The sequence below is a fragment of the Meleagris gallopavo genome, chromosome 3, assembly GCF_905368555.1.
Source record: "Meleagris gallopavo chromosome 3, MGAL_WU_HG_1.1, whole genome shotgun sequence".
In the NCBI taxonomy this organism is placed as follows: Eukaryota; Metazoa; Chordata; class Aves; order Galliformes; family Phasianidae; genus Meleagris; species Meleagris gallopavo.
This window is the reverse complement of record NC_139406.1, coordinates 54,831,854-54,859,278: the sequence shown is the minus strand read 5'-3', so window position 1 is coordinate 54,859,278 and position 27,425 is coordinate 54,831,854. Positions and strand designations below refer to the sequence as shown.

The window sequence follows — 27,425 nt, the reverse complement described above, 5'->3', positions numbered from 1 at the left end:
GGAGTCCATTACTGTTCTGCTGCAGATTAATTTGATATATCAGGCAAGTCAAGGCTCAGTTGGCAAATTAATTTATCACATTTATATAACAAACCGTGGCATCATATCAAGATACTACTCCCATGCCTTTTTCAATAACCATAAATGCAGAACTTTGATGCAAAATAAATCCGTTTCATTGCATGACAAATTAAGTAGCACAGCTTTGACATTAACTAAGAACATAAAAATAAGCAGTTACATTAGAACTGATACAAGGAAATTTGTAAAGCAGAAATTATATGTTCATGCATTTTTTCCCTCAGTGCCTTAAGTTCCTTGCTGTTAGAGGAGGTTGTAGTACTTCAAACTCTACAGAATAATTATTAAAAATCTTTTAATTCCTAAAATGTGTGCTTCTGGGACTCCTAATTGAGAACAACAAAAATCAGATTAACTATCTTCTATCCACATTTTTTGCAGATGGACATTCTAGAACTAATCACAGCAGGATTTGGTGAAAAACGTGGTAAAAATAACTATAAAATCCAAGGCCTTTAGTCTAGTTTTTGATGTTGATAGACCTGAAGTACTTAGCCTTCAATCTCCCAGGCCAGCCATGTGGCTGTGAAATTACTCAAAACATAATTTATCTTAACTTTCAAGGAAAAGACTTGTTCTTATCTAACATTTACAAGAAAATATTTATCATATGAGTGAAATTGTCATAAAGATAAAAAAAAAGTCAAATGGTAATTCTTAGTGAAATGAATGTATGAAGAGAGTGTTCAGCCAATCTTCGCTGTAAGTTGTTCTGTCCTATAAAGGGAAGGTGGTCTCTGGCAACAGCTGCCTTTCATCAGAGCATTATGCACATTTGAGATATTTCAGTATTTCATCAGTGGGAATCCGTAGGAGACACTGAGGCAAGAAGATACAGGAAGATCTATTTTGAGTTCCCTAAGAAAAATGCTGCTTTCAGAAGGAAATTACAAAGGCCTCCAATATATGTGGTGTTCTTCATAACTCCAGACTGCAAGGAGACAGCCTGTATCTGTTTCTCTGCAGCTATGCGGAGGAAAATATTCCCAGCATCTCTCCTAAATGTAAAAGAGATTATCATAATTTAAGTTGCATAAAAGAACAGCTTAAGTTATTCCCAATATTTCAGCTAATTTCTTCCAGTGGCCTGGAGTAAAAACTTCTTCCTTTTAACTGAAAGAAACATGAATGGAAATCATGCTTATTCCTTTGTGGTACTGGCTACAGAAGCCTTTCAAGGAGCAGAAGCAGTAGGAATAAAAGAGCTTTTATAGTAAATACCCTGATTCTATATAAAATGTTTGCACTCTTTGGCTCTTAACACTATGAGCTCAATTTTTCTAGAAATGACTAGCAGTTTCTGTTAAAGACACTGCTTTTATCAAATACTTTTTTGAGGACTGATCTATTACAAGTAATTCTTTACAAATGAATTACCTGTTGTCTTTATCAGTGAAAAATACCAAGTCTTACAGTCTTCATATATTGTACATGCATCTGTGTCATCAACAAACTGTTCTGGAGGGATGCATCAATGTCTAAAAAGTACGCGTAAATGTTATTTGAATCAAATGGACCACTTTATATATGGGACTCTTGGGGTGGTTTTGTTACTTGTTTTGTTTGTTTGTTTGTTTGTTTGTTTGTTTGTTTGTTTGTTTTTGACAGTGCAGTTGTTTGAACAGAAATAGAAATACCTACAAAAGCCAACTAGGCATACCTGAGAAAGAGATGTAACCACAGCTTCATTAATAACAGACCACACACTTAAAAGTATGCATTGCAAGTAAACACTTAAAAAGATGGATCTTTGCAGGATTCTTAATGTTCTTTTGATTATGATTGGTCGTTTATTTTTTCTTTCTTTCTTTCTTTTTTTCTTCTGTGTTTACAATTTCTGTTTCTATTTGGATATCTTAAAATAACTCGGTTTTACTCACTGTGTTAACTAATAGCCATTGGTGTTTTTCTGCTACTTATTTTATGATGTATATATAGATTAGATATGTTCTAATTTGTTAATATTTGAAATTGATCTTAATATCTTTGCTTGTATTAAAATTACACATTAATTAATCTTTTGATCCTGTGAAGTATCATGCCCCTAGTTGCATGCATAGTGAGTAATAAGATTAATGATATTGGAGCTGTTCTGATTGTGGAGCTTAAGATTCTGAATGTATTTGTCTTTCCTTACCTTCTCTCTTTCTTTCCTTCTCTCTCTCTCTCTTTCTTTCTCTTTTCTTTCTTTCTCTTTCTCTCTTTCTCTCTTTCTTCTTTCTCTCCTTCCTTCCTTCCCTCCCTCTTTCCTTCTTTCCTTCTTTCCTTTTGCTTTTTCTTTAAATAAGCTGCGTAGTAGTAATTTTATATGATGAAACCACAAGAACATACATAATATATTGTTTTTCACTCAAAGAATATTAATGTGAATAGTGAATTTTAATTTTATTTTGTGATTTGACCTCACTTCATATACGCAGATACATCTATACAGATAAATTAATTTACCTCTACATATAGGCCAAAGGGTTTATTATAAATATAATTATTTAATTTTCTCTCCAATATGCATGATCTTTAGAAATAGATTTAGTGTTTGATAGTAAACTGGCCTGAGTGTTCCACAGATTCTAAGTGCATTAATTTTGTCTTCCTATCAGTTGTTCTATCATTACTGCAGAATCTCAGACTGATTCCTATGCAAAGTGCAATTTATACAGGGTATTAACTGTGCAGCCACTGTGCTGCAAACAAACATGACCAAGATATAAGATTTTGCCTATTTAACTGGTTCCTACTTAAAAAAAAAAAAAAAAAAAAAAAAAAGAAAATATCCAAAGATATGAAAAGAGCTTTGGATTTAATATGAGTAAGTGCAATCTCTTTAGCTGAGTACATTTATTTTGCAACCGAACATCAGCATAATTCAGTGTGTGTTTCCATGGCATTCTCTATCCAAAAATAGTCATTTTTTGTTCTCTAAACCAACAAGAAGCCATGTAGCTGTAGTTAGCAGTGTGCTAGTGTGATTGAAATGCTATTGCATTTTCAATTGATAGAAAAAAAAAAAAATGAATAGTATAGTCAATGCTCAGAAATGTAAACTAGCAGCTGTGTGAGATTAGGAAACTGCTTCACTTTTGAAGAATTTATTTCACAGCTGCTCATTATAGACTTTCTCCTTCCAAATGTCTTGCATCAGCTTTTGCTTTGAAAAGGATATGGGACTGAGAAACTTGCTGTGATCAGATGAGGTGACTTAGACATTATGAAACAAGATATGAACAACACCCTTCAGTCCTTGAGGTAATTCAACCAGGACATTTCTTTAAGCAATAAAAGCAGAATTTCAGCCTGTAGCTTCCAAGTTATCCAGATTACCTGGGTTTAGATTTTCTATGACCCACTCAGCTGAGAGTCTTTTATGATATTTTATGCTGTTATAGTGTTGGGAATCTGTCTGAAAAAAGTGTGCTTGTAACAAATTTAATAAGAGATGGTAACATTTTAGTATTTATTTTCCACATTAAATAGTACAGGTAAAGTACAACTTACTTTCACATCTACTGAAAATTATCTGAACCTTCTAAATTTTAATTGAAAAATGAAGGTTTCTGAAGCCTTTAATCATAAATTCAATTATGTTCAAATTAATTTAGCTTCAGGTGAAATGTGATTATATTTAATGTCACCCTATTTTTGAACTTTTACAACAAATTAAAATGAAACGAATTTTCAGTTTTACCAAGGGATTTTTAAAAGTACTTTCTCATTTAATAGTTTATTACGGCATTAAAATGTTAATTAAAAGTTCTGCTTTGGGAGCTTCTTTCTTGAGCAACTCTCTCTATTCATACTTTTATTTAAATTGAAAATGTCCTGAAAAATGGACATATATATGGATCTATATAGGTATAGGATAAAATAAATACTCTGACTTGACGACAAGTGGAGATGTAGGTAGAAGACAACTGGTATTTTGTACCTCTGTGTTTTGTATCTTTCTAAATAAACCATAATATAGATTGTGTAAAAATATTTGGAGGTAATAGGAGTATGCTTATGTAATCCTGATTTCTGTTTTTGTTTGTGATCTGTCAAAAAAAAAAAAAAACAAAAAAACCTCCCAAAATATATTAATGATAAAGCAGCAAGTTTGATCACTATGAGATGGTCCAGAGGAATGCAGTGCACACAGGGACAAATACAGTTTCATGATATTATTCTGAAATGTATTTAGTAGGAGTGTTTAGGATGAGAATCAAGGTGCTCTAATGGGGTCATGAAGCTTGTTCTCTGTAGAACTAATTAGTTTTCACAGAGAACTGAATAAATGCAGAGGTGCTACGTTCAGTATCTTTATCCCCATTTCCAGACGTACTTGCATAGACAACTTTGCCCTCCACCGAGGTACAGAAACTTAGTTTTAAGGAAGAATAATGAGAATTGAAAAAGAAACACTTGTTTTGAAAATGGTCAATGAGAAAGAGTATGAATTGGTGTATTTTGTGCATTTTGATACACATTGCTGCTTCTGGGGGAAAAAGAATATGTGCTAGAAATCATCATAGATGGCATTTAAATTTCAGGATGGGAAATATGAAAATCACTGTACCTGATGAGACCTGATTTAATTGTATAACGTACAGATTTGTTATACCATATTTAGAGATTGATTTGGTTAAGAAAATTAAATGAACGTTTCATTTTTAATTTTCATTTCAAAACCAAATCATAGGAAAATAAAGGGAAGGAAAAGAGAAAGATGTGATAAATAACCAAAAATGAAAAGGAGTAAAAAGAAAAGTATCTTAAATATTAGCACTGTTAAGTGAATTGGTAATTATACACAGACCTTGAATAACATACCAGCAATTGGAACAATCAGTTTCGTAAGCAATTCGCATTGCTTCTGTATTTGCATTTTCTAATGAATCAGTATAGGTAGTGGAAAGATATTATCATCCAATAATATAATTACTACTCTTGTTATTCAGAGGAGTTCTCTAAGATAAAACAGACAAAAATTGTCCTCAGTCAATCAAACAATTGCTTTTAATTAATAAAGAATATCTTGGCAATTTCTGTCTTATATTCCTTTTAAACTTGAAATATTACAAAGGCCATCAAATATAACATTGCTGGCTGGTTGAGGAAAGAAACTGTCCAGCTCTACTCTGCTCTGGCGCAGCCTTCACTTTGAGTACTGTGTGCAATTTTGCATCCTGAAATGTAAGAAGAACTGTATGGAAACTATTGCATTACAGCCTGACCTCTGATTGATCACCTCAGGCAAGCAATGGGTCAGCTGTGGGAGCACAGGTGAAGGCAATTCACCTGCGTGACCAGAAGGAGTGGAGCCTGGCTTTACCTCTCCTAGACCCCATTTAAGGGCTGACTGCCACTTAGGAAGGATCTCTCTTTGGAGGTTGCTCTTCTTGGAATCTTCTTTTGCAAGCCCAGGACATGGGTAAGTTTTTCTATTTATTTCCAATTATCCCTTTTCAACATGATAATCTTTTCAGCTATATGCTCTCTAAAGACCAGCTTAACTTCTCTGTTTATTATACAAAGGATGTAAAACATTTGAGAACACCCAAAGGGGTGCTATAAAGATGGTCTGGAGAGCAAGATGTATAACAAACAGCTGAAGTCATTTGGTTTGTTGCTGTAGCAAAGAGGAGACAGACTGAGTCTCATGCTGGCTTATAGCTTTCTCACTGCTTTCTATAGCAGAGGTGCAGGTGCTGATCTCAGAAGTGACAGCGATAGATCACCTCTCTCACTCAGATGCTGTGAAGCTTTGTAGACCCTTTCTAAAATATGTTCTTACAGGGGTGCAAACAGTGTTGCTCATTTACTCTGCTTTGGCCCATGGTGTGTCCTTTTTGGAACTGGTTCTTATTTAATATGGGACAACTTAATTATTCTTCTCACAAAGGCCAACCATGCAGCCTTCTCACTACCGCAACCTTGTCATTCAAAACCAATAGAATATATTATTGGACTATTTAATATTATATAAACCACAGCCTAGATGTGAAGGTGGTGTGTTGCAGTAATTCATTTTACTCTCCTGGTCTGTTCATGGTCACTCATTATCTTTACTAGCTTTAATAACAAGATTTTTGTCTTTTGTAAGAGACATCTATTTGGATTTAACTATTTCTGACCACTGCGACATTGTCACTTTAGGTGTTTATTTTTTGAGGAAAATGTTATTTTTCATTCCAGATTGATTAACTTTATATTAACATCCTACTAAAATTTTTAAATCAAGTGTGTGTATCAGAATCTGAAGTGTAGTTCTTAAGATTTAAAACAATCTGATTGTTCTTCAGCATATTTCACTGTTTCCTTGTTACTTGTTAAATACTGTGGTTTTTTTTTTTTGTCTTTAGTTGTATCATTAATTAAGCAACCATTGTGTAAAAAGCAGTTTTATTTCCTATTAAAACAGATTTATTTATTTTTTTTTTAAAAGAAGTTATGCTTTGTCATTTTAGCAGATACTTCATCTTTGTGTCTAGATTCTATGGTATCTCTCTATTTTGCTTCAGTAACTGAAGTAAATAATAAAAATACCTATGGTAGATAGGCTGAGAAATGATGAATAAAAATAGAAGATATTTCTTATTGAAATGTGAGGAAGATACACTACTTTTTAGGACATAGAATAATTAATATTGTAAATCAGACCATTCTCTCTGTGCATCTTTTCAAAGAATGTTGAGGATGATATTGCTTCTGCTGATTTAAATCAGAAAACGAATCTTTGCTTATATGATAAACGTAAAAGTAATGAAAAATTTTAATAGGAATTGCCAGTGGAAGTGCTTTCTGTCATTTAATGTTACACATATCTTCAGAATCAGTGATGTACTTATGGAATTAAAATTTATACAAGCCCAAAAAAGGAAGTTATGATTAGATAATAAACACCAAACTTTCTTTAAAGGTCACTTTCTTTTCAAAGGAAAATACTGGTTTTCTAGAATGATTTCCCAAGAATACTATCTAACTGTAAAAACAGATGCCACTGATAAGTCAATCTGCCTTTTAGTCTCTGCTTTTCCATCTCAGTAGTATTAGACTTTGCACATATTTTATTTTCTTTAAATTTAATCACTAGAAATCTTCTGCCATAACATCCACTAAAAGGATTGTAGCTTTGGTCCTTAGAAAAAAGTCTCATTAAATGTAATCTTATATTGTTATTGCTGGAACACTCTGGCACACATTGAGTATCTTTTGTTTGTGATACCATAATTAACAGTAATTCATTTTATAGGATGCCTCTTCTGGGGAAGAATTATAATTAGCTATTAATCTTCAGGGAGTTACATCTTTACAGGCTACCGGAATGCTTTGGTAGTGAATGCTCCTTTTTATTTTTATTTTTATTTTTTTATTTTTTTTATTTTTTGCTCACAAGTATACAAAACAGGAGGTGTTTTTTAAGGTATAAATCCTCCCTTGTTGCCATTAACTTTGTAAAGATTTCTAAGGCAATTAAATGTGCTGTAGAGATGGTACTTCTTGTCAGAGAAAGAATCAGTTTGAAAATCAAGTGAGCAGGTTTATTGATACCCTGGATTTGAAACACTGATATGGTGAAAACAAGTTTCAGAGATTTTACTTCACAGATAGCAGAGTCATGGGTCGTCCCATGTTGTTAAAACAATTTTGCTAACATTGACACATTAAAACTGTCAGCTGAAAGAATTACTTAATTTTATATCTCCTTATTAAACTTGTCTCAGTGTTTTTATCTGAACCTACTCAGAATTGCCTTGAATTTTGAAAGCCTCCTGTCCTGTGATTAATTTCTCATTCACTGTGGTCTGTTCATTTCCTGTTTCAGCTAAACAAGACATAAGCATACACTGCATTATCAGCATATCTAGCCCCAAATCAACACCCATGGTAATTAAATGAATAAAGGAAAAAATCAAATCAGTAGTAAATTGTAACGTAGGTACTAAGGAATATATAATTCTCATGATAGGGAAGAAAGCTAACAATACAGGTGCTGTCTCAATCGTCTTTTCTCTCATATGAGAATTAAGGACAAGGTTGTAACTTTCTCAGCACTGTGAATCATGATGACTCCATTTTTTCACTAAGTCTGGGGAAGTAGTTACAATTTTAAATTCAATTCATGGTTATATTTGTTGCCCAGGAAGTCTCCAAGGTGAGGCTGCATAAGGCCCTTGGCAACCTGATCTAGCTATGGTGTCCCTGTTCATTGCAGGAGAGTTGTACTAGATTGCCTTCAGAGGTCCCTTCCAACTCAAAGGACTCCGTGATTCTATGATATTTACTACTTAATTTAGATGAGAATATACATTATACTGAATGTGATAACTTCTATTTTGTTGTTGTCTGGGAGAGGAAGCTTGCAACTTTGAGGACAGAGAATATGGCAAGGGACAGGGTTTCCTTACCATTTCCTGTCTTGCACTATAGTGACTTATTCCTTGTTTAATCTGTTTATTCTTCCCGCACTCTTAAAACCTTGTTACAGAGTGGCATTTTAATAATGTAGCAAACTTGGTCTATTGCAAAGTAGAAAAGGGTTTTCAAATCTTATAGCTTGCTTACTAGTAATCCTGGATGCTATGCTGCCCTAATCCTTATTTTTCCTGGAATTTCTGTTTTAGAAAATCAGAACAAGCCATTGGCCCTTAGGCAAATAGAGGGTCTTTATTAACTTTGATTAGGAATGTCTTTTGCCTTTTTTTTTTTTTTTTTTTTGGCACCTGAAGAACTGCTGGTGTTCTCCATATTCTTGTTCCCTATCATCACAAATAGAAATCTTGATTTCAGAATAGTTCTCTGGTTGAATTTTGGATGGGAAAATGCAAGGATTGGAATTATTTTTAAGTTGTGGTGAAGGAACAATTTTCTCTTAATGACTTCCTGACAGGGAGCCAGAGCTGTCTTGCCTCAGTAAAGCACCAATAAAGTATCACTCTCCTGATCATGTTCCTTCAGGTTTTTATCTTTGTGACAAGGCCTTAGAAATGCTATAAAAATTTATATCGGATTTAATGAGTTTCATTGCTAATATATGTATATGTACTTCTCATTATAGCTGTTATAAACATCATAAATACTAATATGAGGATCACTTGAAAGGAAGGCAGAGGAACTAAGTTTGAGCACTTTCATTTCAGTCCCTTTTCTTTTTCCTTACTGTTCAGCTCCGCCATATTTTATAGTGTAGCCTAAGGACATGGTTAAGATTGCTTGGACCAAAAAAATTAACAATTGTTGATTGCATAAAATGTAAACAATAAAAAAAGAGAAAATATTATGTTACGAAAATAAATACTTTCACTTTTTTTTTTAATGCTGTCAAAGCACTATTGCTTACAATTTATGTAGCTGAGTCTTGAAAAGAAATAATGCACTCTAGGTTTCCCACCTTTTATCCTCAAAGTGCATAAAGATGTGCTGTCTTCACCACCAGTTATTTTTTTTTATTATTATTTTTTTACCTGGAATACTTTCTTTGGCTTTATAGAAGGGCTTTGCTTTCCCAACCAAACATTCCTTTACATTCTGCTTCACTACAAATCACCAGGGAAGAAAGGAGGCAACTTATTTCTATATAGAAGAGCAGTGCTATGTACATAAATAAAAATATATAAGTATCACAACTGGAAAAAAAAAATAAAATGAATTGCTACTACCCTTTCAGGATGACTGAAAAACAGTTTTTATTTTAATAGGGAGACCACTTGTACTTATAAATTTGGATGCTGTACACAGACTTTACCTGGTAGACTGCAAACTGTTAATGACCTGTTCACTTCTTTCTTGCTCTGCCTTATAGATTGTTCCTTCTTTGTCTGTGACATGGAAAGCCCTAAATAAAACAAAGTGTTTTGATTCAGTGATTCCATATCTAGATTCTTTTACGTTCTCCTTCACCACAAGTGGTGATCTCTCCAAGATGTCGCTCAGCATTGAAACCCATCTGCACTAACAAGTGACAGCTCTTTTTATCACAGATACAGAAGTGTGCAGTGCACAGTACTTAAAAACCCATCACTTGCTGCAGAATGTGGTCTTTAAAATTAAGCTGTTTAATTTTTTCTGGAGATGAGAACTGATTTAACAACTCACTGGATTGAACTGCCTTTCAAATTCTTCTTTACTGCAGTTGATCTTTATATATAATAAGAACTCATTATGAATGCAAGCCATTTTGAACTTGCTATTAAAAGGAGTAATCAAAAATTGCATATAGTTTGTGCTTTTTCCTTAATAATTTGTCTGAACCAATCTGCTATGTGTCAAAAATGTTTTAGAAGTGGTAAAATCAAAACTTACAGAGCATCAAATAAATAATTTTGAGGAAGAGGGCTTTTAAGTGTAGCATTCCAAGTGATTAAATGCAGAATGATTTATGAGTATAGTTTATCGTGTTTAATACAGTGTTAGAATCTGACTCCCACACAATGGGTACTGCTGCCTAATAAAACCTTGGAAATTGCTCATGGTGCCAGTAGGATTCTGGCAGTATGATTTAACCAGTCAGCAGAAATAAGGAAAGATGAAGGTTCTCTTACAGATGAACGTGCAATCCAAAGATAACAGATGACCTTCTTTTCCTTTAGATGGATTTTCTAAAACTGTTATTTTATTGTGAAGTTCTGAGTAACATGAATTCATTTTGTAGAGACTATCTACTCATTTTATCTCGGTAGAAGAGAGGAGGGAAGGATAGGTTTCATCTTCAAGATTTAACTTGAACAAAGTACCAAGAAGTCACTCAGATTTCTCAAGCACATAAAATTGCACAGATTTGGACTAAAACTCTATTATTTTCCAAAATCTGTCTCTACATACTGCAGGGAGAAACTCTTTCTCTTTCTTGATTACTAATGTTCTATTCAATAGCAATGCTGAAGCACCAGGAGAGGCAGTGTATCTGACTTCTCTGACTGAAGATCATGTATTTCAGTGTAAAGGGGGAGTATTATATTCAAGGAATGAAGGCAGCTTGGTCATCAACTCCAAGCTGACAAGTCAGTGTCATGATTAAAAAAAAAAAAAAAATCTAATAAAACTTGTTTAGAAGACTATCCAATCCAATATTTTAGAGTGGATGGGAACTGTCGATGTTACAATCCACTGCCCAAAGTAGATCCATCTAGGTCTTGAGCTGTTTTTGACTCATTGGAATTTCATGTCTGGTAGGTAAACATGTTCTGGTTTTTTATTTAAGCTATACTTTTAAGCTTATAAATATGTCAAAGATTCCTGAGATGGTGTCTATACACATGTACAAATGCCTCATTTTCTCTTGCTGTATTTACACAATTACATTTATCATGACATTACATGATCATTGCTACAAAAATTGCTGATTAGAACAACTTCACTGGTACACTTATCATTGTTGGATATTTGTTGAGAAGAACTTAAGGCTTACTTATTTGAGTATATGATCACATTCATTCTTAAAGCAAATGGGATGTATTTTAACAAATGAAGAAACTCTGAGTTTTATGTGTGATAATTTCTTAACTTATGTCTCTGTTATACCACGTAGTCAGACATGTATTGCTTTTTTAAGTAAAGAACATTTAAACTAAATTTCAAATGTTAACATGGTCACCTACCAATTCCCTGATAGGCACTAAGTCAATATCTTCAATATCTTTACTGATGACCTGGATGAGGGCATTGAGTGCACCCTCAGTAAGTTTGCAGATGACACTAAGTTGGCTGCAAATGTCAATCTGCCTGGGGGTAGCAAGGCCCTACAGAAGGATCTGGACAGGCTGGATAGCTGGGCTGAAGCCAATGGGTTGAGGTTCAACAACTAGATGATCATTGTGGTTCTTTTCAATTCAGGCCATTCTGTGATTCTATGACATGTACAACTATGAGAACAGCACCAGAGGCTGAGTCCTGCATTTCAGCCACAACAACCACAGGCAATGCTACAGGCTTGGGGCAGAGTGGCTGGAAGACTGTGTAGAGGAAATGAACCTGGGGGTATTGATTGATGCTCGGCTGAACATGAGCCAGCACTGTGCCCAGGTGGCCAAGAAAGCCAATGGCATCCTCACTTGCATCAGGAATGGTGTTGACAGCAGGAACAGGGAAGTGATTGTTCCCCTGTACTCAGCTCTCGTGAGGCAGCACCTTGAGTACTGTGTCCAGTTTTGGGCCCCTCGCTGCAAGAAAGACATTGAGACCCTGGAGCAGGTTCAAAGAAGGGCAATGAAACTGGTGAAGGGGTCTGGAGCACAGGTCTTATCAGGGGCAGCTAAAGGAGCTGGGATTGTTCAGGCTGGAGAAGAGGAGGCTCATGGGTCACCTTATCACTCTCTATGACTACCTGAAGGGAGGTTGTGAGAGTAGTGAGCTGGAGGTCAGCTTCTTCTCTTGTGTAATTGGTGATAGGACTAGAGGGAATGGCTTCAAACTGTGCCGGGGAGATTTAGGCTGGATGTTAGGAAATACTATTCTCTGGAAGAGTGGTCAGGCACTAGAATGGGCTGCCCAGGGAGATGGTGGAGTCACCGACCCTGGAGGTGCTCAAGGAACGTTTGGATTTTGTGTTGAGGGACATGGTTTAGTGAGAACTATTGGTGATCAGTGGATGGTTGGACTGGATGGTCTTGAAGGTTTTTTCCAACCTTGGTGTCTCTGTGATTTCTGTGATTTTTGTGAAGTCAAGGTATGACATATATGTTTCTAGCATCTTTGAAACACTTTCACATTTCTACTGAAAAATCTAGAAATCTCAAGATGTAAATTTGTTGGATAACTCTGATCCATAAAACTCTGATCCGTAATTTTCAGAGAATTTTTACTATGAAAATCTTCGAAAAACAAAATTTACTATTAAAAATGGAAAGGTGCTTTAAACTGTGAGAATTGCCTAATAAGCAAATGAAGTACATTTCACTATCTGAAAGTGATAAAATGTTGAGACAGATACAATAGAGCCAAATGGATTTTATTCAACTCCATTCAAAGTTCATTGCTGTAATAAGATTCAAGACACGGCACTATTGTAATGGACACTCTTATGAAAGTGCTTTAATAGATCAGAACACATGATAAGATTATCTATTCATTCAGTTCTACTAATTACATCGTAACAATAAGTTAACTGCTAAAGGAATAAAATGTGAGCTGTAATATAGAATCATAGCATCATCTGGATTGGGAGGGACCTTTAAGATCATCTAGTTTCAACCTCCCTCTAGATCAGGTTGCTCAAAGCCCCATCCAGCTTGGCCTTGAATGTTTCCAGAATGGGAGCATCCACAGCCTCTCTTGGCAACCTGTTCCATTGTCTCACCACACTCACAGTAAAGAATTTCATCCTACTATCTAGTCTAAATCTACCCTCTCAGTTAAAATCTATTTCCCCTTGCCTGTTGCTTCATGCCCTAATAAAAAATCCATCTCCAGCTTTCCTGGGGGCCCCTTCAGGTACTGAAAGGCCATGAGAAGACCACCCCAGAGTCTTCTCTAGGCTGGAGAGCCCTTACTCTCTCAGCCTGTTCCTGTAGGGAAGATGCTTCAGCCTTCTGGATCATCTTTGAGACCCTCTTCTGGACCCAGTCCAAAAGCTCAGTGTCCTTCTTATGTTAGGGGCCCCTAATGACTGTTCTGCTTAGTATTGTGCCTTTTTTTACACTCGGGCTTCTTCAGAGCATGTTTCATGTAGATTAATGATGAATTCCCATAATATACATATGACATTTGCAAGGAGGTATTTTCCTAAGAGATTTGTTTGTATCAGTATAGGTTGCTTGAATTTCCAAAACACGTTCAGAAGCTCATCCTTTAATTTTTTTCTAAGGAAAATTGACTAAGGAGCTAGAAAAGAAAAATATCATATGGAGTTTAAAATTAAAAATGACAGGAATGAAGAGAGTCAAGTGGGGAAAAAGTCACCAGTATCCTAACTAACACTTCTACTGTTTAACCCATAGATCATAGAATCAAAAGTGTTCCAGCCCTCTGATCATCTTAGTGGCCCTGCTCTGGACTCTCTCCAAGAGGTCCATGTTCTTCCTGTACTGGGGTCCCCACGCTTGGACGCAGTACTCCAGATGGGGCCTCACAAGAGCTGAATAGAGAAAGGCAATCACCTCCCTCTCCCTGCTGACCACCCCTTTTTTAATACAGCCCAGAACACAGTTGCCTTCCAGGCTGCAAGCGCACACTGCTGGCTCATGTCCAGCTTCTCGTCCACCAAGACCCCCCAAGACCTTCTCTGCAGGGCTACTCTCAAGGAATTCTTCCCCCAGTTTGTAAAAATACCTGGGATTGCCCTGACCCAAATGCAACACCTTGCACTTGACCTTGTTGAACCTCGTTATTGTATATGGTGTTGATTGCTCAAGCACTTCATTAATATAGTCCTTCATCCTGCTCAATGCTGTGTGCAGGGTTCGAGTACATTTCCTCCTCACTCACCAAAAGCAGTAACAGTGACAAACTTCAGAGTGTGGCATTTCTCACCCAACAAAGAAATGGTTAAATAAGCTTGCTGAATTAGGAGCAAAGGAAGACTTCCTTGCTAGTTTTTATAAACCAGAAGCATTTCCCAGTTGCCAATATTTTTCAGCATTAATAGGGCTGTGGTGGATGATAGGTTGTTGATGAGCCAGCAGTGTGCCCTCGTGTCCAAGAATGCCAAGGGGATCCTGGGTTGCATTAAAAGGAGTGTGGCCAGCAGGTCAAGGGAGGTGATTCTCCCCCTCTACTCTGCACTGGTCAGGCCTCCTGCAGTACTGTATCCACTTCTGGGCTCTCTGATACAAAAAAGACAGGGATCTCCTGGAGAGAGTCCAGTGGTGGGCCACAATGATGATAAAAGGCCTGGAGCATCTTCCCTATCAGGAAAGGCTGAGCGAACTGGGTCTGCTCAACCTTGAGTGCCAGTATGTAAGCAGATTTTTCTGCACTAATATAATATTTGGGTATTTCAGTATCTTTCCAGGTTATCAGTATTGAGGTCATCAACTATTTGGTTGATAGTTCCACCCATGTTTCGCTGCTATCTGACAGTTACTCATCAGGATCCCACAGTTCCTGTCACTGTTAGAAGTAATTGCCTATATGACCCTTTTTAGGAGGATCCCTCAAGTAATTTACATGAGTGTTATGGTTTTATGATTTTTGGTTATCAGTATTTTATATCATAACATCATGAGGTATACTGAGAGTTAAAGAGTTAATGCTCCAGGTACGGGTACCTGACGCCGCTAGTCACAGAACTGAGCTGAACCAGCTCGTAAACTGTTGACAACGATACATAAGCATTTCAACCAAACTGAAATAAACAAATGAGTACAAACATCAGTAATGCAGGGAAGCATATTTATTTTTAAAATTTTGGTCTTTGAAAACTGTCCTGCCTTGACTGTCTGTCTGGCTAGTGCTGTGGCCCCTGCCTGCCTTGGCTGGCTGGTAGGTGTTGGAGCCCCTGCCTTCCTGCACTGGCTGGCTGACTGGTGTTGCAGCCCCTGCCTTCTTGCCTGGGCTGGCTGGTGTCATGGCCCTTCCCTGTCTGTCTTGGCTGGCTGGCTGACTGAAATTGTGGACCTTGACTGACTGACTGGCTGGCTGGAGTAGCAGCCCCTGCTTGCCTGCTTTGGCTGCCTGGTTTAAGTCACAACTCCTGCCTTGGCTGATTGGCTGGATTCACGGTCCTTGCTTGCCTGCCTTGGCTGACTGGCTGGAGTCACAACCCCTGCCTTTCTGCCTTGGTTGACTGGTTGGCTTGAATTCTGGCCCCTACCTGCCTTGGCTGGTTGGCTGGAGTTGTGGCTCTTACCTGCCTGCCTTGGCTGGCTACTGGTGTCCTGGCCCCAGACTGACTGCCTTGGCTGACTGGCTGGAGTCATGGCGCCTGCCTGCCCGCCTTTGTTGGCTGGCTAGCTTGTGCCACAATTGGTGTTCTGATGTCAGGATCCCTGTATTTATAGTAGTTTGCTAGGAGTTGGCTCGTGACCTCATAATGCTGTGGCATTGTTACCCTAAGAATATCCTGGACAACAAAAACATGGCTGTGTTGGGTGAGTGGAGGCTATGGCCTGAGAGTTGCCTTACTTGTCACCTGTGGAGCCTGCCAATAAACTTTTCAGGCCAATTCTTTTTAATATTTTCACTGTTGATTCCAATAAAGATCTGGAAGTTATATGAAGTAAATGTGTGGATGATACTTAGCTGGGAGGAACGTTGACTCCCTTGATGGTAGAGAGGCCTTGCATCAAGATCTGGACAAATTGGAGGATGGTTCCAGTCTGCATGAAGAAGAGCAAGTGCTGGGATCTGCACCTGGAGTGGGGCAGCCCTGGCAGTATGTACAGACTAGGGGGCAAGGGTGTGGAGAGCAGCCCTGCAAAAAGAGATCTGGGTGTTCTTGGTCTTGAATCTGAGCTGGCAGTATGCCCTGGCAGCCAGAAGGGCCAACTGTACGCTGAGGAGCACCAGACCCAGCACTGCTGGTGAGGGAAGTGGCTGTCCCACTCTGCTCTGTGCTGTGCGACCACACCTCCAGCACTGGGTGCAGGTTTGGGTGCCACTATGAAGGACATAAAGCTATTAGAGAGTCTAAAGGAGGGTTGCAGAGATGGGAAAGGGTCTAAGGGCACGGTGAGCAGAGAAGCTGAGGGGAGGCCTCATAGTGGCTGCAGCTCCTCACAGGGTATGGAGAGATAGGGCTGAGCTCTGCTCTCTGTGATAGCGACAGGGCCCGAGGGGAGGGCATGGAGCTGTGTCAGGGGAGGGACAGCTTGGGGTTAGGGAAAGGGTCTGAACCAGAGGGCATTGAGCATGGAGCAGGCTGTGAGCAGGAGTAGGCACAGCCCTGAGCTCAGGGAGTGTTGGGACGCTGCTCTCAGACACGAGGTTTGAGTCTGGGTGGACCTTTGTGGAATCAGGAGTTGGACTTGATGATCCTTGTGGGTCCCTTCCAACCTGGGATATTCTGTGACTCTTGTCCTGATCCAGCTTCTCTACTGCACAGAGGGTAGCTGTTGAAGTTCATCTAACTACTTGCTTATTGTACATTCCCTAAAAAGAATAGTCCAGGCTGATCAGAAAGTCACAGCAGGATTAACACTGTTTTAATTGAAAATTAAGAATGACCCCAACAGGCATGTTGTCTCCTTTGGGGGAAAAAAACATTGCTCCCAAACTTCTGGTATGGGCAATTTCTGTGTAGCAAAATACAGCGCTATACAGACCTTCAACAGCTGTATAAAGCAGCACAGCTGCTTACAATCTATTTTATTTAGGTTTCTACAAGTAGGTTAGAATCCTTGCACAACCCTTTTGGGAAAATTTGAAGACTGATGTTAGTGAGAAACATCCTCAGTCTGTGTACTCTGTACTGTGTGTCTTAATTTCATGAAGATAAAAAATACCCAGCGATTTTTTTGGAGAGATACTGAAATACTCAATGGTCGTGCTCAACGATAGAATCATAGAGTCATAGAATGGTCTGGGTGGAAAAGGACCACACTGATAGCTAGTTTCAATCCCCCTGCAATGTGCAGGGTCACCAACTACTAGATGAGGCAGCCCACAGCCACGTCCAGCCTGGCTTTGAATGCCTGCAGGGATGGGGCATCCACAACCTCTCTGGGCAACCTGTTCCAGTATGTCACTACCCTCTGAGTGAAAAAATTCCTCCTAATATCTAAATTACACCTCCCCTGCCTTAGTTTTAAAACCGTTTTTCCTTTTCCTATCACTATCAACCCTTGTAAACAGTCATTCCCCCTCCTGTTTATAGGCTCCCTTCAAGTACTGGAAGGCCACACTGAGGTCTCCCTGGAGCCTTCTCTAAGCTAAACAAGCCCAGTTCCCTCAACCTTTCCTCACAGAAGAGGTGCTCCAGCCCTCTGGTCATCTCAGTGGCCCTGCTCTGGACCCTCTCCAAGAGCTCCACGTCCTTCCTGTACTGGGAGCCCCAGGCCTGGATGCATTACTCCAGATGGGGCCTTGTAAGAGCTGAGTAGGTGGGGATAAATGATCTGTAAAAGAATGATCAGTAAGGTAACAGATTTAGTTGAAAATAATAAACTATTCAAAGTAATGAAGTACTACTTGTGTGGAATATCCAAGAGGTGAGTGAGTATTATTTTTGCAGATGAAATTTAATGGTGATAGATGTGAAATAATGCACGTTTTTGGAAAAGCAATACTAGCTTCCATTGGACCGAATAGTCATAACTTCCTTGAACTTCCTTGTCCATTTTCTATAGCGTTATCTTGAAATACTCATGTCCTGGGATGACTTGGGGCATCTTTTGGATTCTCTGTGGAAGTATCAGTTTTCAGTAATGACGTTATTGTTGAATAAGAATCAGAAAAGGGTCAAGAAAGATTACTTAATTATGTAATTTCTCCAGTGTAAGTAATAACTGAATGGTCTAGGATTTCTCTGTATAGAAAGAAAATTTGAATAGGTGACATGGCAGAGATTCATAAAAACATGAACAGCATGGAAAAGATAAATAGGGACTGATTGCAATTTTATTTTTCCGTAAAGATAGCAAGTGTCATACTCAAGTCAAAAGAAAATGACTCTGGAAATGATTAGTTGTAGGACTTCTAGTAACAGGATGAATACTCATACTCAAATTTTTGCAGCCTTCAAATAGCAATTGGGCCTCTGCACAGTAGGCAAATCAAATCAGTCTATGGAACATTAATCCTTGTCTTAAGAAGTCCCCGAGCTGCAAATTATAGAAGCTTTGAATAACATTCTGTGTAGTTACTCTTTGTGTTTGCCCTGTTCCAGACATGTTCTGTCAGACACTGTTGGAAACAAAACATTGGATGGAATGAGCCTTTGATTTGACCCCTGAAGAGATTTTTTGAAAATTTTGTTGTTTTCAGAGGAAATCACTGATATCACTCGGATTTTAATTTTTTTTTCTTTTCTTTTTACCAGCATATTTCATTATACTCACAACTAAGCTCATGTTATTTCGCATTTAGTCTCTAAAAAATTAAATAACAACAACAAAAATTACAAAAACAAAGAAAACCACCATTTTTTTTCTTTCTCTTTTAATGTATGCACAACTATAGTCCTTAGACACTGATAGAAAATAAAAAGAAACTGGGAGGCAGGACGTGTTTAGGCAGATCTTATTTGTTTATTGTTTGTTTTATCTCTTTGGTTGTTCAGTCTCTATCACTATTGCAAAAGTGTTTAAGAACTGCTTCATTTCTGTAAAACCAGATGTCTCATTTTTTTATATCTTTTTTGTCCATTGAACACAATCTCCTCCTCCATTTCTGCAATGCTGTGACCTGTTAGGGCAGATGCTTATCAGTTTCTGTGTGCTCTGCTATTTAAAAAAAAAAAAAATTCTGGAGACGTTTTCCTTACCAAAATTCAGTTTGTTATATTGTACTCAAATTGTAATATGCAATACAGCTAGCTACTGTTGTCTAGGAAGATGGTTTGCAATTTGTTTCAGGTAAACCAGTAAACAGCAATGATGCTGACATTACTAACCAAATCTGAGTGAATTTCTTAAGATTAAAAATACACTTGTTTTATCATTCTCACGAGAATTCTTCTGGGATTTTCAAACCTAAGTTTCATTTTCTACCAATCAATAGGAAATCCTGAACTTTTCTTCTTCTTCTAAGACTTGTTATTTTGAGAGTATAGAAGCTGTGTACGTCACATATAATTTAAACTTTATAGCATAAGAAGTTGTTCAAATTGTGGAAATGCTCTTATAGTAAAACAAGATAGACAAGCAAGTGATAAATGTACTGAATCATCCATTCTCAATGTCTTCCATGGGGTTTTCACAGTGCAATTAATTTCATAAGAAGAAACTTATGGTTTACTCACAGAAATTTTTAGTTTTAGTCTGCTTAGTGCTTGTCTCTTTTTTGAACTGACAAGGTGACACTTCAGTATGATTGTTATTTTTTTCTCCCTTTTAGTAGTCAGAAGATAGCAATACCTATTCTTCACCATCCATTCTTTTTCTTTATTGTTATTGTTATGGTTTAATGCTGCATTATCTGATACTGTGCAAAGCCAGTTGGCAGACTTTTAGTACTTACGAATTTCATAGTTATTTCCCATATTACTTCTATGTGTGGTCTCACAATGAGTTAATATACAGAAAATCATTTTGAGAGGTTTAATCTGTAAGCAGATCTAAAGTGCCTTTATTATTTCCTGGACTGCTTTTCATGTTTCTTGGGTGCAAAAATTTTTTAACCCACTATACAGACCAGTATTCAGAGGGCTATGGCTATTGTCATTCTAGTTCACAAAATGGCCACCTCAAACATAGCTCTGCCATTTACCCACCACACGACCAGGATGTGAAAAGGAAATGGATATAAAGATAGTGCTAACACTTAAAAGATTAAAATCGCCTTTTAAGCCTTCAGAGTACATTGAGCCTTCCCCTGAAATGGTCTTCCAGGAGTGCTGAAACCAACTATTACTTTATTACTTAAGCATAGCAAATTAAAACCTTTCTTTGAGCAATAAAAAAATACTTCTGGTGACAGTTTGAAAGAGGGAGCTGGCACTGGCTTTGAAAGGTATTTCTTTCTTCTGAGATCACCTGGTCCTAAGAATATGGTATTTGGCTAATAAAGATATTTGAATAAAATTAAAATCTACTTTCTCTCTGTAAATACTGTTGCTTATGTATTTCTGTAAACATTATTTAAATATTCTGTAGCATCTTCTATTTGCCTAAAATCTAGTTTGTGTTCTTACATTCTATGAAAATGTAATTTGCGTATTTTTTACCGCACATCTGTATCTCAAATTGCATTTGAAGAATGAGTGTGAAAAGAGTGTTTGTTTTCTTCTCTAACACTCATGCATAAATGCAGCTGAACTGCCAAGTTGTGGCCTGAACCAGTGATTGAGCACCAAGTGAGAAGGCGTGGCTAATCCAGGCAGCTCAGGTGCAAGTAATGCACCTGAGTCACTGGAAGGGGTGGAATTTGGATCCATCTCTCCTTGCCTTCATTGAAGGGTCAGCAGCTGATAGAGTACTATCTGTCTGGATAGAGATTCTATTTCTTTTGAGCTGTTACTGGTTGTTTGAAAGGGTGAGTTGATCTCCTTTGTTCTCTTTTCTTGCTTTATAGTGCTTGTAGCTCATTAGAAGGCACTGTCATTGACACTTCTTTATTTTCTGTAGATGGATTATATTATATGTTATGAAATTATTTTCCCATAAAAGTGTCCTTTCCAAAGTACGTGCCACTATGCGTAATATGGAGGATTTATTGTATGACATTCTAAGAAAGCTAATTAAAAAATAAAAATAAGTTACTGGAAGATTTTATTCTGTTTCACTTTGTTTGATTTTATTGTTCTACACTTACACTTGGAAGAATGTTTTCCTTCAATGTTTAAAAGATCCCAATTGAGTTTTGTCAAAATCAAATAACAAATATATTCCTCAAAAAATGGTCTTTTTTCCCTTAAATTTCTAGTAGTGGTATTTAACTATTTATTTAAAAGAATCAAGAGGGCCAGAAAAACGCGTGTTGATGTAATATGAGCTACTACTTCAGTGATTCTAGATATTTGTAAGCAGGGCATAAAACTAATGATGGTGTATATATTTTTATTGTGGGTAGCTTGCCTGTAGTATCTTCTTAATCTTTTATGGGTGTTCACCATTTCTGAATTAATCTTTGTCTAGTAACATTGAGAACTGTATGCTGTAGAAATTTACTCTAAATCCCCATTCATTGTATTTACATCTTAGAGTTCAGCCTATGATGCTAACACTGCATAGTGGAAGAACATCCAGTTTCTGGATAGCTGGGCAGAAATATTGTGCAGTCATGAAAATTGGAGATGGAATTTCTAAACTTCCTAAAACTTGTGGTTAGGACTGTTAAAAAAGAAATATAGTAACATTGATGTTGATTAAGAAAAATAAATAATTGTTTGATGTCCCTAATAAGAAATTAATTAGTGTAAGTACAACTAATTCTGTTGTATTTCAGAATTTCTCCTACAGTGACCTGTTTTCCCCTCACTCTAATTGCCCATCTGTCTGGGCGCACCTCACAGTTATCAAACTGCATCTGTGAAAAGTGTGGATATCTAATGTCAAACCACCCACAACATTCAGTGTGGGAGACTTTCACTGCTTTTGATGAACAGTTTCTTAAACCTGTTTTTGTTTTTGAAAATAGTGTCAATAACATAGTTTAGTGGTCTTATCTTTCCACAACTAAGGGTTATCTCATCAAATAATTAAAATAGGATAAAAACATGTGTATTGGATCAGACTTTGCCCTTTTTGAGTAGTAGTCATTTTGTAATAATCATAATCAGCCACATAGCTCAGTGATCCATACAATACTAATTATCCATCTTTTCCAATTGTTACTCTTTATGATGGTCCCCAAGCAACAAATTCAGAATGCGTGCTTTTTGCTCACTTGAGTTGGTTATCAGCAGTGGTATTCCCTCTGTTCATGTGAGGTGGAAAAATTAACCTTCTGAAATTGCATATTGATGCTCCGAATGTATGTGGAAGCTCTAAGAAAAAAATTGGAAGATCTAAGAGATAAAACGACTAAATACAGTTCTCAAAGAAGGTCTTCCCCTTCAATCCAGAAACTACTTTCTGTCATTTGCTACAGGTCTATCACCTAAATAAGGAAGAGACAATTTAAAAAGAAGAAGAAAAAAAAAAAGTGTGTTGCCTTACCTTGCTTTCTTGCGGCAGCCTGTAAAAGGAAACAAGCAGTTGAGACTAACTGCTTTGCACAGACTGGCTTCACAAAGATTTCTGGGAATCAATTCCCACTGGGATGGAGTCATTGTTGATAAGGAAGTCAACAACTCTGTGATGCAACTTATCACACTTGCTCAAGATCTTTGAGCATAGCATGTAGTTGATGAGTAACTCAAAGGTCTAGTAATTCTAGAGCTCAAATGGTAGCAACCGTTGCCAAATTACATAATCTTTTTACTTTTGATCAGATGTTGATCAATCTCTTTCTCTCTTGATTGAATGCAGCTTCTGATACTATAGCTGTATGACTGAAAACTTCTGCTAAAATGTTAGTTACACAATTCTTTTCTTTCCATGAATTTCTTAGGAGTTCTTGGTAAAGCAAGGACAACAGAAATTTTATTTTATTCCAGATGAATTCCTTCTTCCCCTTCTTTCCTCAGCTTCCGAAACCCTTTTTATTCTTCTCTCTGTCTGACATTTACACATCTTATTTGCTTTCTTTCTTTAAATATTCAACTTCTTTTCTCTTGCTCTGAATAATCTCTTTTATTCTCTTCTGTGATTTCTCTAGATTTTCTATTTAATTCGCTGTCCTCTTCTGGTTAATATCCTTCAAAATACACACAGATAATTTTCAGTTTTACAGGATTCTTTTAGTGACAAAGAAAACTGTTTTGACTGTATAATAATTCTTGAAATGCAATGTGTGATTGTACTAAAAATTGAAGACTTTTATCTCAGAATAAAAGCAGCTGAATGTAGCTTGCTGTTGCCAGAAATGGAAATAAAATCAAGTTGACAACTCAAATTACTGCAAAAATATATAGACAAACCATTTCTTTATTTCAGGAAAAAGAGCAAAGAGAATAGAAGGAGAATATACTTTTATGAAGTTCCAAGTAATTGTAAAATGGTCGACTAGCAAGTCTGTCCTGTAACTTGTTATTAGATGTACATATGGAAGAAGTGCTTTCCTGGAATATTTGTAGAAAAGATAGTGTTGTGGATTAGCAAATTTACTAAAGCTTGATTCACATCCAGAAAAATAACATTGTCTGTGGCCTTTCAATAAACTTTTATGTGAGTGGGATTAGTGTTAAGCCGCTGATCAGCCTGATGAGCCTTTCGTATGTAATTTTAGCATAACCAGTTAACTGTTGATTTTTCTTTCACTTTAGTGAGGTTTTTTCATAAATGTGTAATTGTTTCTGTCTCTTTCAGATGTTATAGACAGTGATTGTATGTACACTTAATCTGGTTTGAATTAAAGGTAGTTTATGGCAAGCATACTACAGTACTGTATCTGTTACCCAAAGGGTAGTGAGCTGATAAATGAGAGCCCTATAAACACTCTGACAAGTGCTACTTCCTCAGCACATTGTCTGATCCATATAAAAGGTGAAAGCAGGTCTTTGTTTTGGCTACTGAGCAAGGCTGTGTACTGATGGCATGGTCTCAAGGCAAGGAAACGTTGACCAGTCTGCTTTTACTGGCAATAAAGGTTCAGTGGCAAATGGCAAAATGTTGGGGTGGTTCACATTCTTATATAACAGCTTTGAGAATGGGAGCCTCTGGATGTTACTATCTGTTATACATTCATCCTAGCAAAACAGCACTTCTTCCTACTAAATTGCATTTAGTATTTTATTTCTGGAACTTCTTTTCATCTGTTTACATATAAAATATGTTGACAAGAAGAAAAATTACTGTTGGAAGGTTTTCCAGGCTCCTGAGCAGAAGCAGAAAATTATTACAAAGAACTGACAAAATGGAGTTTACTTATGCATTCAGAATTTTAGAAGCCTAGCTTTCATTATGCTACTATCTCTTACCTTTAATAGTTAATGTATATTTTCTCATTGAGTACATCTTCATCTGTACAATAAAAATGCATGAGTAACAACTTATAAGCTAAAAGATTTACCTTCAAAGTGTGATATCCCAATTTTTGTGATCTTAAAAACATTCTTTATAGATGAATTAAGTGGCTAATATTTTTGTTTTGTTTCTAGCAGTGGAAGACCTTGGGATAGCAAATAACATTGCTCATGAAAGTCTTAGCTCTTAACAGGACCATGGGGTTTTAGCATGGACTATTTCATGCTTAGAAGGTTACAATGTCTATGAAAGGCTGGTTTCATAATGACAGTAAAACTGAAGTTTTGAGAGCTTTCCATTGTGCTAAAGGACTTAAGGGAGCATTCAGAATAGTATCGTTGAGAGAACAGAATCAAGCTGAAACATTTTCAGAACTGTATGAAGTGAACCATAGTTGCTGAATGTAAGCTGATAAAATTTTATCTTAATACTTGAATTTGTTGCTTAAAAAAAAAAAAAAGTAATAAGTGTTTTCTCATAATATGTTGTTCCAGGTCAGCTGAAGATTCTGAAGGGCACATTTTATATCAAAGATACATTGCAAATAATTCAGTACAATTTTAAAGAGTACATGAATATTTTAAGAATTTGCATTTTTTTTCCTTCTTTCTTTGTGAGATTGGAAATACTGCTTCTATTGAGAAAAGAATGGATTACTCTTAGTCAAGCAATGCATTTTAATTTTAAGAAGCCACAATTTTTCTCAGTAAGACAAAAAAAAAAAAGTAAAATAAAAGCCTCTTTCAAGTTTCCTGGCATATTCACTATGAGTAGATGAAGAAATTATTCATTCTGCTGATTAAGCAGGACTAACAATTCTATAGGTTAAAGCAAATATTGTAGCTGTAGAGAGGGAACACTATAGCTGAATATAAGTGTTTATATATGAGTTCATAGCAGTATATCACTTTAGAGCCAATGATTAGCCGTTTTTCTGCTGATCTACTCAAATTCAATCTCTTAAGATATCTGAAACGGAGATAAACAGGGTGTAACAATAATATCTTGTGTAAGAGATGTGAAGATTTTAGTGGTAGGCTTCAGTTTAAATTTGGAATGTATCCTTTTATCTTTTGATTATTGTGCCATAAAATGTGATGTAAAGGAGGAAAAATATGAGCATTTTTAGTGAGAATATGCTGTCACGGTCAGGAAGAATTTATAAGCTAATGGGTCTTGAAGATGCTATTTGCCACTTTCACAATACACAGGCCATATGAACAGAATTCAGGAAGAAAGAAATTTAAAAGCCTTTTATGATTCAAATATAATAATTGGGGGGGAGAGGGGAAAGACTCTTCTTTCCACAACTAAATTTGTATCTTTTAAAATATAAAGAAAAATGCTAGTAGAGGGAAGGTGTCACAGAATGGTTGAGGATGTGACCACTGGGATCATCTACTCCAATCTCCCTATTTCAAGCATGTTGCCCACAATCACATCCAGGCAGATTTTGACTACTTCCAGAGAAGGAGGCTTTGCATCCCCTCTGGGCAGCTTTTTCCAGTGCTCAGTATGTCACAGTCATAGTAGAACAATTAATTCTATATTTTTTCATGCTGATGGCTGTAATTATTTGTTAAAATAAATAAATAAAATGATGAAAACTATATGAAACAATTTTAATGATAAATAAGATTTGGAAATTACAGTTTGAAAACATATTTCAGCATTAGGCAAGACCAATTCTATTCAAAACCACTGTCTAAGGTCGTAAAACTAAAGTGATGTATTTAAAAAGAAAGGTGAAATTAATCAAAATATATTTAGCATGAAAACAAATTATACCCTTTCATATGTCTGCATTCTCTTTTTTTGTTTTTATTTTAATCACTGTTCAACCTAATGTTTAGTGTTCAGCCCATATCTATAATTTTTGTATATAGCCATTTGACTGAATTTTGATAATCCTAGAATATTAATCAGCCTGCAATTTCCTGTCTTTGGATTAGATGCTCTGCAAACAACAGTGATAACACCCAACAAGTCCAACCTGATGTCTTCTTAAAAACAAACTTCCACCAGGAATATTACATCTATAGCAGCCTTCCAAAGAACAATTTCTACAAAGATCTGCTGCAAGTCTGGAATGACAGTAGAAGATGGAATATCTAATTCCAAAGTAAGTATTTATTTTTTTTATTGTTAGCTTTACCTATTTTACCATATTAATATTACATAATGTTGTAAGATATATAGTAAAAAGAGGGTGAACAAAGCATTGTCTAAGTAATTTTAGCTTCAAAATACTGCAGGATTTTTGTCAAGCACTCTGTTAAAAAGGCTTGTGCTGAACCCATGTATTTTGTCTAGTAATAGTAAGAAAAATCCTCCACGCAAAAACTTCAGAAAATATAATTTCTGTAACAGAGAAAATGGCTAAAGGTTCTCTGCTAAGGTAAATATCCTGCTTTGAATTTCCTTTCAGTGTTTATTTCCTATTAGTAGCCTTAAACTATCCTAGCTAAATTTTATTGAATGTTAACTACAGCTGAAGAAGATTGCTTATTATTTACCAGCGTTGTTAATAATTGTTGTTTGCAACTGTGATGTTTATAGCATATATAATACTGAATGAGCAATCTGTCCTCTGGTGGCAATTTAGTGAGAATTTAACATCTGCAGATACTTTAGGATTACAGATGAGCTTTCTCCTTACTAAAGGCCACTTTAGAGCTATTTGACCTAGACTGGATTCTCACTGTTTTAATACTGTTTAGCTACGTAGTTTGCAAGATGACTCCTGTGTTTTTGTGTTGTTCTTTT

The 27,425-nt window shown here is 36.5% G+C and overlaps 1 long non-coding RNA gene across 2 annotated transcripts in view; it reads left to right on the top strand.

The window, feature by feature from the left end:
* Positions 1–27,425, top strand: part of LOC104910309 (uncharacterized) — a 182,305-nt gene that overhangs the window by 52,712 nt on the left and 102,168 nt on the right. For both annotated transcript variants that reach the window (XR_014882501.1, XR_014882502.1), the window contains exon 2: positions 26,612–26,781. This is a non-coding gene — a long non-coding RNA (uncharacterized LOC104910309). The remainder of the gene's footprint in view (positions 1–26,611; positions 26,782–27,425) is intronic.